This window comes from Bombus vosnesenskii, unplaced genomic scaffold (genome assembly GCF_011952255.1).
Source record: "Bombus vosnesenskii isolate JDL3184/JDL3185 unplaced genomic scaffold, Bvos_JDL3184-5_v1.1 scf7180000014579, whole genome shotgun sequence".
NCBI lineage: Eukaryota > Metazoa > Arthropoda > Insecta > Hymenoptera > Apidae > Bombus > Bombus vosnesenskii.
In genome coordinates, this window is record NW_022883531.1 from 25,020 (window position 1) to 37,288 (window position 12,269).

The following is a 12,269-nucleotide window of genomic DNA, read 5'->3' on the forward strand; positions in this document are numbered from 1 at the left end:
GCGAATATTCTGGAAAACTTTCGTTGACGTCTTTACGCGCTATACGATCTATTTCGTAGGATTCAAATTAGCTTGAAATTGGAACAACATGTAGAACAAATTTTGTGGCGCGAGTAATGTTACGGAGATTTCGTGGATGAATGAAGGAAGGTACGAGGCAAAACCATAAACCTGTAAATTTTAACTTTTTCAGTAAAAGAGTTCGATTATTTTTAGATGGAAATATATTGCCTAATACTGCGAGCTTCGCTCGTCGTCAGAATTATCCGATTATTCCAAACTTAATTCTGATTTTTCGTAATAATCCAACGAATCGCACACTCGTGATATCAACGTAAGAAGAACAACATACTTGGACGTAGCTGCAAAGAGCTTCCAGAAACATAGGACCAGTCTTACTCAACTACGACACAATGAAACGAACGAATCCAATATTGGTAGGTGGCGAAACGAAGATATCGGAGTTCCCCTAATCACATTATAGTTTCGTATGGCTTCTGAGCTGCCCAGATACCAACTGGATACCTTAAACTATTTAAAACCGCTGAACTCGTTCTCCATTTCGACGACCACATTTTTAACAGGGTCACTTTGAAAACGGAAAGACGAACAACGAGAACAAAAATGCCTAAGAAAAAAAAGACTTTTCGTTTTAGAAGCACGAATAACGCATTCCGAATGGATCATCCCGTGGTCTCTTCCGGCTGACAGTCGGTCTATTTTCCTTGGGTGCATAGTGCCACCCAATGTTCACTCGATATATTTGTTCGACCAGCTAAAGGAGAGGGTACCTGTGCTCACGGCACGGGGTGACTCAGCTCGTATATATTTCGGCGGGTCGAGTGGTTCTCGTCAGAAGGAAGTATTTCGCGCTGAGTCAACCACGAAATCCCGAAACTGCATGCACCGGGTGGTCGTCGCAGCTCAGAGCCCTCGTTTCGTCAACGGTTGTCCGAGATTTTATCGCCGTCTGCTCGAAAATGAATAGAATAGAACAGAGCCGTACAATCTAGGAAAACGAATTTAATCAATTAATTACAGTTAGTCTCGCGGTTATGTCTGTAGGATCTTGGTGTTGGCCAAACATTGTGAGAACACGTTCTCATCGTGTTGCAACATACGTTTGAAATTCGTCGTGATCCAATTCTGCGAGGATCTTAACGTTATAATTTAGTCTTTCTCATCGCTTTATATATTATAGTTTGAGATCACGGAATTTTTCTTGTATGAATGTCTGTCGTTAGTGGTCGACGAAAATCGTCGATCAGCGATGAAACTTAAGAAAGCACGGAGCCGATCATAGTCGTCGTAGCATTGAAATGTCATAGCATTGAAGCGCAAGCCTTTGCCGCTGTAGGCTACGGACGAGCAGGATTAACGAACGACGGTGTAAACTCGCGAAGGATCGCGTTCCAACGAGAATAGCGGAGAAAGAGGAAAACGTAATCGCTTGTTCGCCAGTGGCAGGCAACCAAAAGCTGTTCCGTGACGATCTATTCTAAGCTTGGATCGTTCCAAAACAGGAACAGGTCCAATTTCTGTCGTCGCTTGATGTTCTCGTAGCTCGAGCTATGCTCGTAAAATTTCAAAAACTGCGACGTGCACGTTCCGATGGATTTGAACCGACACGTTCTAAGATTGTAATTTCACGCAAAATAATTGGAACCGGTTGGATCGTGTAAACAGTTGATTTTAACTGCCCCGTACGACGCTTAAAAATGCTTTTCAACGATGGAAAGAATTTATTTACCCGAAAGTTAATTTACTCGCATCCATTCGACCGTACGCTTCAACTTCACGAACGTTTCGACCCTGTAGATTCTATATCGGGAAATTAAGAAATTCTGTATTTCCAGAAAGACTCAAAGGGAATTAAAAGTACACCCACGCGAAGGTTGTCTGTTTTCTTTGCCTTTGCTCGGTTGAAAAACGACGTAAGAACCGCGGGAGGCGGCCGGTTACTGAAATTTAAGGTTATTTCGAACGTTCGTTAAGCTCGGAACGATCCTCTTCGGTAGATTCGTAGGCAGCGAGCGACGGGATGCCGGTCGTTTTGCATGCCCGCATAGATCGAAAGCGTCTGTTCGCGTGGAAAGATCCACCATCCAGATAAAATCGCAGGAAGATACGGTTTCTCGTCACGACACCAGCTTCTCGAAGAGTAGAAAGGCGGCTCTTGGCTGGGATCACCTATTAGCCGAGCGGAGATTCATGGATGCTGCATTATTCATAAGGGAAGACACTTTGCAGCCTTTTTTCTTCTCGACCAACCGCGGAATAGTAGCTAATTTAAAACGTACGACAATTTGTGCGTTGTCCGCGTGTAGGTAAATCATCGAACGTCGATTTCGTGAGATCAGCACCGTTCGATCGTCCTTTAAATCTTTTCATGGACGCTAAGAATTGCTTTCTTCCGTGCGTGAAAGTCAGAGTGTATTGGTAACGTGGAAATATATAAATTACGAATGTGTAAAGTTTTTCGTCCAATGATATTTATTACGCGTTAATTTCAAGCTTGAAGCCAATTGAATACGCGTTCGGGTCTTTATTAACTATTTCTTGTGGAACAGATTGACCCAGAATGAATGAAGAACCGCATAACCTTCGATTTCGAGACACTGTGTAGTCTGCTGAGCCAGAAATCCGACTACCAGAAGCCCAACTAGTATTCCTCGTGAGTCACGCGAGCATTCCGCAGAATCCATCGAAGCGACCGGCCGGAAACGTGACGCGACCTGCCAACGAATCACGAAAAATTGTGCAGGTTGACGTTTATGGAAATCCGTTGGTTCGAAACGTGTTACTACTTGTCTCTCGGCAACATCATACTTTCACGCTATAGCAATTAATCCTTCCAACTATTTCTGACTAATATCGATAAAAAGAAACGTTCTTCGGTTCTTATCTGATGAAACTTTCTTCCATCCTCTACCGTTTCGAACCTTCGAACAAATTGTCTGAAACGTTCTATACGCATATTCCTAATCCTCTTTAACGAAATTTAAACGTATAAATCGCTAACTCTGTCTGCAGCTAATAAGCGTATGATCGCTTCTAGTCGTTAACTCGTCGTTACTTTGGAGATTCGTTGAATTCTACGCTATCGCCACGAATTTACCAAAGTGTCTAGTTACTTACGAGTGTCAATGTACGTGACTAACGACGACGTTAGCGGAGCGACGTTTCGTTGAGTAAACCAAAGGAAATAAGCGAAGAATAAACGAAACTAAAAAAACACCTGGCGGTCTAAAAGCGTCATTAATTCTCGTTGGACGAGGACGAATCGTTAATGGTCGTCGATAACGTATGAATCGGCAGGATTACTCTGTTTGTATGTTGACTGGTTCGTCGAATGCGAGAATCTGCTGGCAATAAGTCACATCGAGTTGCGATCATTCATCGAGAATAACCGTTCACCCGTTCGTGATCTCCTCTCTCGAATTTCACCCGATGGAGCCTACTTGCGGAGATGCCTGGTCCTGACTTGACGTCGGTAAACACGCGAAGTTAGAAGCTGGTAGCCTTGAACGAGGCTCGATCTGCCGCGAAAGCAACGACGTGCTCCGCCACATACTCGTGATACACTACCGTTCATAAGTATTCCAGACTTTTGAATACTCGCGCACTTACTGTAAATACTATAGAAAATATTATAGAAAAATATTATAGAAAACATCTTCAACGTCAGGTAGCCAAATAATTATGGCAGTATACGTTCAAACGAATGTTTCTGATTCCTTTGGATGTGTTATTTCGTATTCTTGCAGTTTGTCTGCTAATGTTTGATGATCGTGATAATAATCAACTTAACGACAAGTCGGATAGTCTTGACGAACACTACGTTTCCTCGATATTAGGGTTTTCGAATAATAGAATTCTCTAGTTATTCGACGTCTAAATACTTATGGACGATAGTGTACATCCTGACGCATCGTACACGATCCATCGCTTTCTCGATCTTCGACGAGAGGACGTATGATGACTTTGAAGATAATTATTTTCAGCAGGAAATTTAATTAAATTTTTTCTACGTTTTAACGATACGGTGGCCGATAAGAAGTTTAAGGAAAATTAAAAGTGGCGAAACAAGTTCCATTGGAATTGATACGGTGGTGAGTTATGGATACATTCGTCCGGCTTTCTATCCCGTGGAAGAAGACTAGAACACCCAGTTGTCTCAATTTCTATTCGATTTACAAGCAATCTTCGTCCCAGGGTATAATTTCAGACACTCGAAACGACGATACCCAGTGAAAGCCGAACGAGAAAGGATTCTACATTGCGAATGTGGAATTTTTTTTTTATGTGCGAATGAAACGACCGGGTTACGTAGCCTAAGTTAACCACCGACAGAGTCTTCTCAAAATACGGTAGAGCTAAAATAGGAGAATAAAATGTCTGGTACTTTGGTATTAAATTTCATTTATTTAAATAGAGATGTAGCGTATTGTCAGTTTGTTTTAGTACTCCAGAGTTCTATATATTTCTTACCGCTGAATTAGCTAAGTTTTTTAACTCAAATAAACCTCTAGCGTTACATTCTCTTTGTGCCTGAAATACCTCCAACAGTTCAGCGTAATCAACATTTTCGCTTGTTATTTCACTTCGTAAAAGTTTACGTCTGCATCTTGTTCGTCACTCATAAAGGATACTCAACATCTAACAACAGAACAAAGGAAAGAAACCAAGACCAATGCGTTCATTCGTCGTTCGAGTTCCAAATCTCTCGATAGCAATAATTACTTTCTTCAGGATATACCGACGTATTTCTGTTCTTGTTACGTCGAGGTGGTCGTTGAAACGAATCGAAGAATCGTATTACGCGATACAAACTGTATATCAGAGTATAGACATTAAAGTATTCGGATCATTCATGGATCATCGGTTCATGGGGAAAAAATGCAGAGAATCGAACGACGGGGAGGCGAATTCCTCGATTCGAGAAACGTTGTCCCAGGAACGTTCCTCCACGGCGCGGTCGCACCTTGGTGCGTTCGGAGAATCGCAGAAAGGTGGCTGGCATCGGTTCAAAGCGACGTAATCGGCCGGTTGCGTCGCTGCTTATTCGGAATCCCGGATAGAGGATACCGTAAAACGGCGTGCACACGCTTTATTACATCTGCTGTGCGTAAATTTAGGCACACGGAATCACGAGGCTGCTACGCGTCTCGGTTCGCCACGCTTTAACCCATTAACCACTTGGCTAAACGCGTACCGACTTCTCTCCAAGAATTAGCTATCGCTTGTAATTTAATTCGAAACTCTAATTTTATTAAAAATTCTATTATACTTTCTTCTCCACGTGTATTTTAAATTTATGCTCTATTTTTAACGCTCGATAACTATTTTAGTGGGTAGCGTGCATTGTTTTCCACGAATCTTTACAGGATTTAAAAGAGATAAAACGTGTTTACCAAGAGTAACATTTTTATATAGATGGTAACACGAAATCTCCTTATAAACGATAACGAGTATCAAATTATGCGCATAGGTTAGATGTTCGTAAGATTATGAACGCTTAGTAACCAAATATCCATGTATGTAACCACTGTATGGGGATAAGTGGTCGCTAATGACTCCATTGTTAACGTGACCACTTTAAAATAAACTCGTACAAAAAGAAATATCGTTAGGGAGCAACGAGTTAATTTATAACGACGTTGTCTTCGGGTCGAAGTCTACGTGTATGGATTTTCCAAAATCATGTTCGACTCGTTCAATCGCTTATTCTTTATTTTCGTGGCGAACCAAGCCCACATCCATTCAAAATATTCCAGTCACTATCGTTCGTTCATTATGCGTCTTTTACGTACGCTTTATTACTTCGTGTACTTAAAATTCCTGCGACCTAAAGCGTTTCTTAAAGACATCCGGACGCACCGCTAATTACATACCTGGCCAACGTTTGCCTTTATGCGCGCTGCTCGTAACATTTTCCCGACTGCTTAATATCCACTTTCTAATTGATACGATATTTAAGAGCTTACTGCAAATTCTTACCTCAGATCTAAGCGTTTAAACTGCTAATTGGGTCACACCTTAACGAGAAACTGCAATCGCTTTAGTGGTATTTCCCTTCAAGAGCTTGTTCACCCAAACATAATCCGATCTAACTTGATCTCTTCTGGCAAATTTTGGACATCGAGTCAAGATTAATCTGGAAAAATATTACGTTTCTAAAATGTATCCCTATTTCGTAAAAGAGATGCTGGAAAGCTGAAAAAGCTCGAGTTGAGAAAAGTCGTTAATCCGCGTAATCGCACGAAAAACTTCTGCTATCACGAAATAACGTAAAGTAAGATGTCTGTAAAAGAACGACGATACTTAACGCGATCCAGAACTCAAAGCGTCAAAGCGCGAATAATAAATCGTCGTATAAACATCGCAACTTGCACGTTTCAAGTCTTATCTCGAGCAAGTACTTCTGAGTGAAAAGCAACGATCGAGATCATAAATCGAGGCAAGATCATAAAGCTGGCCACAAAGACGCTTTTCAGTCGATCGATCGAGTTGCACCGCGGCCGAAAGATAATTTCTTTTTTCATCCGTTTCTTTCTTCGGCAGGCGACACTCTCGAATCGAGCAGCTCCCTCGCATTCCTCGGTTCGATTCACCAGCCTCGGAGATCGTTGCCTCGTTCACGGCCGCCCGATTCCTCGGGCTGCGTTTCGATAGAGCGCAAGTACGTGGCTGTCCGGAGAATCCGTTGCGCATACGTATGCACGCGCTCGCGCATGTGCTCCATCAAGCGATTACGAGACCGCGGAAGCAGCCTCGAAGAATGCTGGTCCCAGCGAATAATCAGCCTTGTTTAACGCGATTCCTCAGAAAGATACGACCTAAATTCAATGGAGAACTTCTCGCATGGAATTTCACGAGCGGTCGATGAATAGAAATTTTCTAGAGTAGAAGTTTCCTTTTCCGATAGAACGGCTCGCACGTATCTCGACGATTTATCGATTTTATCCTTCGATCTTCACTCTCTTCGGCTAATTTTTTATTTCTATCGTGAATTATCGTACATATTATTTGGTCGTATCTTGTAGCAGGTCGATATCAAAATTGGTAGAAATTCTTCGCGATTAAATTTTATCAGTGCAGCGTGTCAATTTTAAAATACTTGCTGATTTATCGATCTTATCTTTGGATCTTTATTCCCTTCCGCTAACTTCTCAACGTTTATCGAGAATTATCGAATTATTTTATCGTATCGTGCTTGGCATATGAGTCATCCTCTTTACACTGTTCACTTTTAAACGCTTGATTTCCCTCGATGAGTCATTATTTTATTTCGTTAATTTCCTAGTTTTCTAGAGAATTATCAAATTATATTCGTCGTGTCGTGCATCAGATCCATAGCAAAATTCAAAGGAACTATTCTTCATGGATAATCAAACCTCTCCTCCTTCAGGATACACCGAAGATTTACTTAAATCACTCGTTGGCTCGTCTCATTACCCGGGGAATATCATTTTCCGCGGCTGTGGCTCCGCTCAACAATCAGGATATTCATCCAACGGATTGTTCTCCTCCGGTCTCTCAATTAATCCCGGCGCGGCAAGATGCTTCGTTCGACTCGTCTTTTTCCCAGGAATTTGCGTCGCCTCGGTTCCCTCGCGGTCGATCAGCAACATTTTTAACAAGCTTCCCGTTCCACGGTCCCCTGCAATCGGTTGGATGCCGCAAACTAACGTTACTATCGATTCCGATTAACTCATATTTATTTAGAGCCACGTCGATGATTCACCTCGTGGGAATCGATCGAGTTTCAAAAGAGATCGATGGTTCTGTTTTATACTTTGCCAACGTTACTATGCGTACGAATAGGTCGCAGAGTTCCTTCGTTGACAGCGAGGCCGGTCGGTCTCAGGAGACTGCGGATATTCGTGAGATGAAATAATAAAATTACGAAGATAATTAGAAAAATGGAATTCAGCTGGGGAATTATTTTACGAATATTAATTAGAACGAGTATTATTCCCTAAAAATTTCGTATATTTTTCTACGTCACGTGCGTTCTGTATATATCTGCACCTTTAAATTTTTAATAGCTGAAGAACAGGCCCAAGCGTAGTCACGATATCGTCCAAATCACGAAACATCGATTGGTACAAAGATAATAGAGTTAACGAGCTATAGAGCCGAAGCTATGAACATAGAATGAAATTTTCCATGTGCGAAATATGGAAAGAAGAGTTTATACTTTGCCGTTTCCAACATAGTGAGATAGCGATTAATATTTCCAGCTTTTCTACTTGCGAATGAAATACTGTTAATCATAAGTAGGCTATGAATGTTAGTGCAAACTCCTACTTTTACAAACACAATCTAGAAACGCAGCAGAAGTAGAAATTTATCGCATTCGAAGCGTTTTAGATAATTTTTATAATAATAAATTATGACAACAACGCTAATAACAGAAAAATTGCAGCGCTTTAAATTCCTCATCCATGCATAAAGATTCACAGTCTAGTTGTAAATTATTATCTTTTACATCGTGCAGAATCTTAAAACAGAATATACTTTTCCAAGCGGACCTACAGGCTTATATTACGTTTTAATGATTTAATTTAGACCTCGTTGCATCCTATCTCATACCGTACACCGAGATAGTATGCACAATTTTTAAAGCACTTTTAATAATAATTAACAAAAAAATATTTCAAACGAAAGTTACCCTTTTCTGAACCACCTACAAATTGAACCAGTTACAATTTCCAAAAAGTTCTCCTTTCTCTAACAATTCACAGTCACACAGCCAAAAAATTCTGCCAAATGTCCAAATTGGACAAATTGTGAATGTAAACAACTAAAACAAAAACAAAAAATTCACAGTCATCTTATCTTTTTTAAACGGCACGGCGTATCATTGATTTTATAGAATCATAGCCAATACCAAGTAGAATTCAACCATCTGTAATACTATGATCTTCGAACGAAGCAATTTGTAGCTGATTCGAAACAGGTGAACTTTCGTTCGAAACGTTTTCTAGTTACTTTATTAGAAATACTTCAAAAATCGTGCACGTCGTTTCATCGAACACCCAGCACATCGAAGACCTGTTTAACGTAACCAGTGCCAGTGTTCCGTTCGCAAGGTTCAAGCGTTCGAGTACAGACGCGATGTTATTTACTTTTGTTGACGATCGTTGCGCGAGTAGTTGACGAGCAGTTTTGCTTAACGCGCTGGCGGCATTGTCGTTCATCGGCCACACGAATCATGCGTTTACGAGCATGTTCGGGTGTCAAGACACGGCCAGCGAACTGCGTTCCATGTTGAAAACAAGGAGACTTAAACGAGTTGGGCGGAGGAAACGAGAGACTTCCGTTGCAGGTTTACTTTGGCTGAAAGCAGTACGGTTCGGTCCGTATTCTTCGAACCGGACGATGAACAAATTCTATTAAAGAAAACACGATGATATTAATCGGAATATGACCGTGAAATCAATCTATGCATCATAGACGTTGATCGCTAGAGATCGAAGTTCGTTCACACCGTTGATTTACGATCGTTCTCGACGGCGATTACGTGCGTTACGCAAGCGTTAAAGCAAGAATATTGAATTGTCTGAACCGTTTGCGCCAACGTCCGCCAGTTAAACGACTAGATGACTCGTGTCTTTGAAAATTCTCATAGTTAATAGCGTGCTCTCTGTTCGAAGTAAATGTAGCATTAAGGGAGGCAAAAGAATCGAAAGCAGAACGCTCGTAAAAAGTTACGCGGCTCGACCCAGATTTCGCTTCGTTCTCGCGGAACAAAGGGGTATAAATCAATTTTAAACGTGTACGATTAAAATTTCACGGAAACTAACTGGACGCGAAGCGGGATCTTGAAATTATCGTGTCGCGTGGGTCAGCGCGCGTCTTATCGACGATAACCCCGCGAAGTTGCAACGAAGTAATCCACCGGTGTGTCGTTTCACTTCCTGCAGTGGTCTTCTTCTCTGATTCGCGTGCAATATCGACGCTTATGAAAGACGATTGGAAGTAACGCGGCTGAAATTACTTGGAATTTAAACGGAAAGATTCGATAGAAAGTTTCCTTATAAATAAAAATTTCTTCTTTCGATGCAATTAATTCCAGTTCGCCCGATTCTACCGCAAGTGCGTAAGAAATAAGATATTTTTACATGGCAAAAACCGAAGGAATTCGGAGAGCAATGGCTGGCTAAACAGAGAAAACGTAACGAACTCATTCACTGCGCTATAACTAAATACTAGACCGTAATTACTCATCTAATTGGAGCGTTGATTTTGATACAACTTATTACACCGCGGAGCTGAAATTTATTAAATCAGGAAAATATCATAGAACGGTATTTCGCGAATCTCTTTTTCTAACGGAATCGAGGCGGGTGCGAATTTCAAACGGGATAAAGTTGGTAGCGATGTGGAATGGCGAAGAGAAGATGCCGGTTTAATTGGTGTGGCGATTGCGAATCGCCGCCTTTCAAACGATTCCAAGCTGCGTGCACGCGATACGCGCGCAATTCATCGTTTTACTGTTACAATCAGCGTCGTCGATCGCAATTGATTCACAAAGAACGCTGCCGCGTTTCGATCGAGTCGCGTTCCACGTTACCTTCCGTTTTTTTCTTGTCTCGTGTATCGTTTCATTTCACGTAGAAACATCGTAGAAGAGTACACTACGCAAGAGCACAATACGTTAACCTCGTACACAACAGCAGTCAAATTACTACAAGAACGTATCACAAAAATAGAAAAGTGGCTGCAAGGTAAACAAATGAAAGCAAACCCCGATAAATGCAACCATATTACATTCACACTGCGAAAACAGAAATCACCAAACATTATACTAAACGGCACACACATACCGCAAACAAGGTAAGTCAAATACCTAGGACTTCACCTAGAAACATAACTCACATGGAAACAGCATACTAAATCAATAATAGACAAAATACAAACAAGGAGACAAATGCATTGGCTAACAGGTCGAAAATCCAAATTAAGCATAGAAAATAAATTAAAAATATACAAAACGATCATAAAACCATTCTGGACGTACGGAATATCACTATGGGGGACAGCAGCAATGAGCCATATAAACAAAATAGAGACAGTACAAGCTAGAATTCTTAGAACAATAGTAAACGTCCCATGGTACGTTAGAAACGAGGATATACGGAAGGACCTGGGAATACCAACGATCAAAGAGGAAATTAGCAGATACGCAGGAAAATATAAAGAAAGAATAGGAACACGCCCAAACCGGCTAGCTGTGGAAACGGTCAACACCTCAAACATGGATAGAAGACTGAAAAGGAAACACCCAGCAGACCTCACGAAGGACACAACCTAACAAACACGAAGATGGTATCCCGCTGGAGGTAGCCACCCACATAATAATCAAACAGCTAAAAAAATTCTACCAAATGTCCAAACTGGAAAAATTATGAATGTAAAGAATTAAATAAAAAACAAAAAACCTCGTACACCGCATACGTCTTCAGATTTAGAAGCTAAAATGCCAAATGTCGTGCGTGCTATTCACCGGATATGAAATAATTTCGTTACGGTGAAGTCGATGCTCTAGAAATCTTTAGAAACTGATTAAAAGAAGAAAATTCTCCGAACAAGTATTTACGATATATCGATTAAACGACTCTTGTTCTCTAAAAATATGTTTTTGTGTCGTTCACGTGTCGAAATATGGGATTACGCTGGTTTTGCATCACTTGATACAACCTCGGTCGTCGTTCGACGACTTTATTATTAGCCGGTCTCCAATTAGCTCTAACTTGAATGCTCTTCTAATTTTAAAACGTCATTGACTTCACATGGATATATCGATTCATCGAATCAACAATTCTCGTACTTTGCACTTGCGAGATTGAAATTTCCTACAGAGCGAAATCAAATGGAAAAGACAGAAAAAGACGAGGAACAGAGGCAAGGCAATTAGCAACAACTTTCGATATTCGTATTAGAACAAATCGATTTACACCGCATGACCAGTTCGTAATTCACGTCGCCGACTTTTTACTACGCTCCGTTTTCTCCTCGACGTGCGTGTTACAGTTCTGCTCGGTCGCGTTGTACGATCGTTTTATTTTCTTCCGATGGATTCTGTAACCTTCGGCCCTCGTGTAACATACCGTGAATGGAAAAGTTACGTCAAATGATGCGATTGTCGTAACGAGAGGAATGTAGGCGAGAGAAGACCGCGAACCTGTTCCATCGAGACGAGCTCGGAGAATTTGCAGATTCATCGGAACGATAGACGGTGAGGACGGCGAGCGAAACGT

The 12,269-nt window shown here is 41.2% G+C and overlaps 1 protein-coding gene and 1 long non-coding RNA gene across 19 annotated transcripts in view; one reads left to right on the forward strand and one right to left on the reverse strand.

The window, feature by feature from the left end:
• Window positions 1-12,269, forward strand: part of LOC117240183 — a 74,932-nt gene that overhangs the window by 11,112 nt on the left and 51,551 nt on the right. The gene's annotated exons all lie outside the window — the stretch shown is intronic.
• The window catches only part of LOC117240210, a 66,508-nt gene continuing 58,545 nt past the window's right edge, over window positions 4,307-12,269 (reverse strand). The window contains exons 3-4 of the long non-coding RNA XR_004494639.1: window positions 6,001-6,157; window positions 4,307-4,659 (exon numbers count right to left, since the gene is read on the reverse strand). This is a non-coding gene — a long non-coding RNA (uncharacterized LOC117240210). The remainder of the gene's footprint in view (window positions 4,660-6,000; window positions 6,158-12,269) is intronic.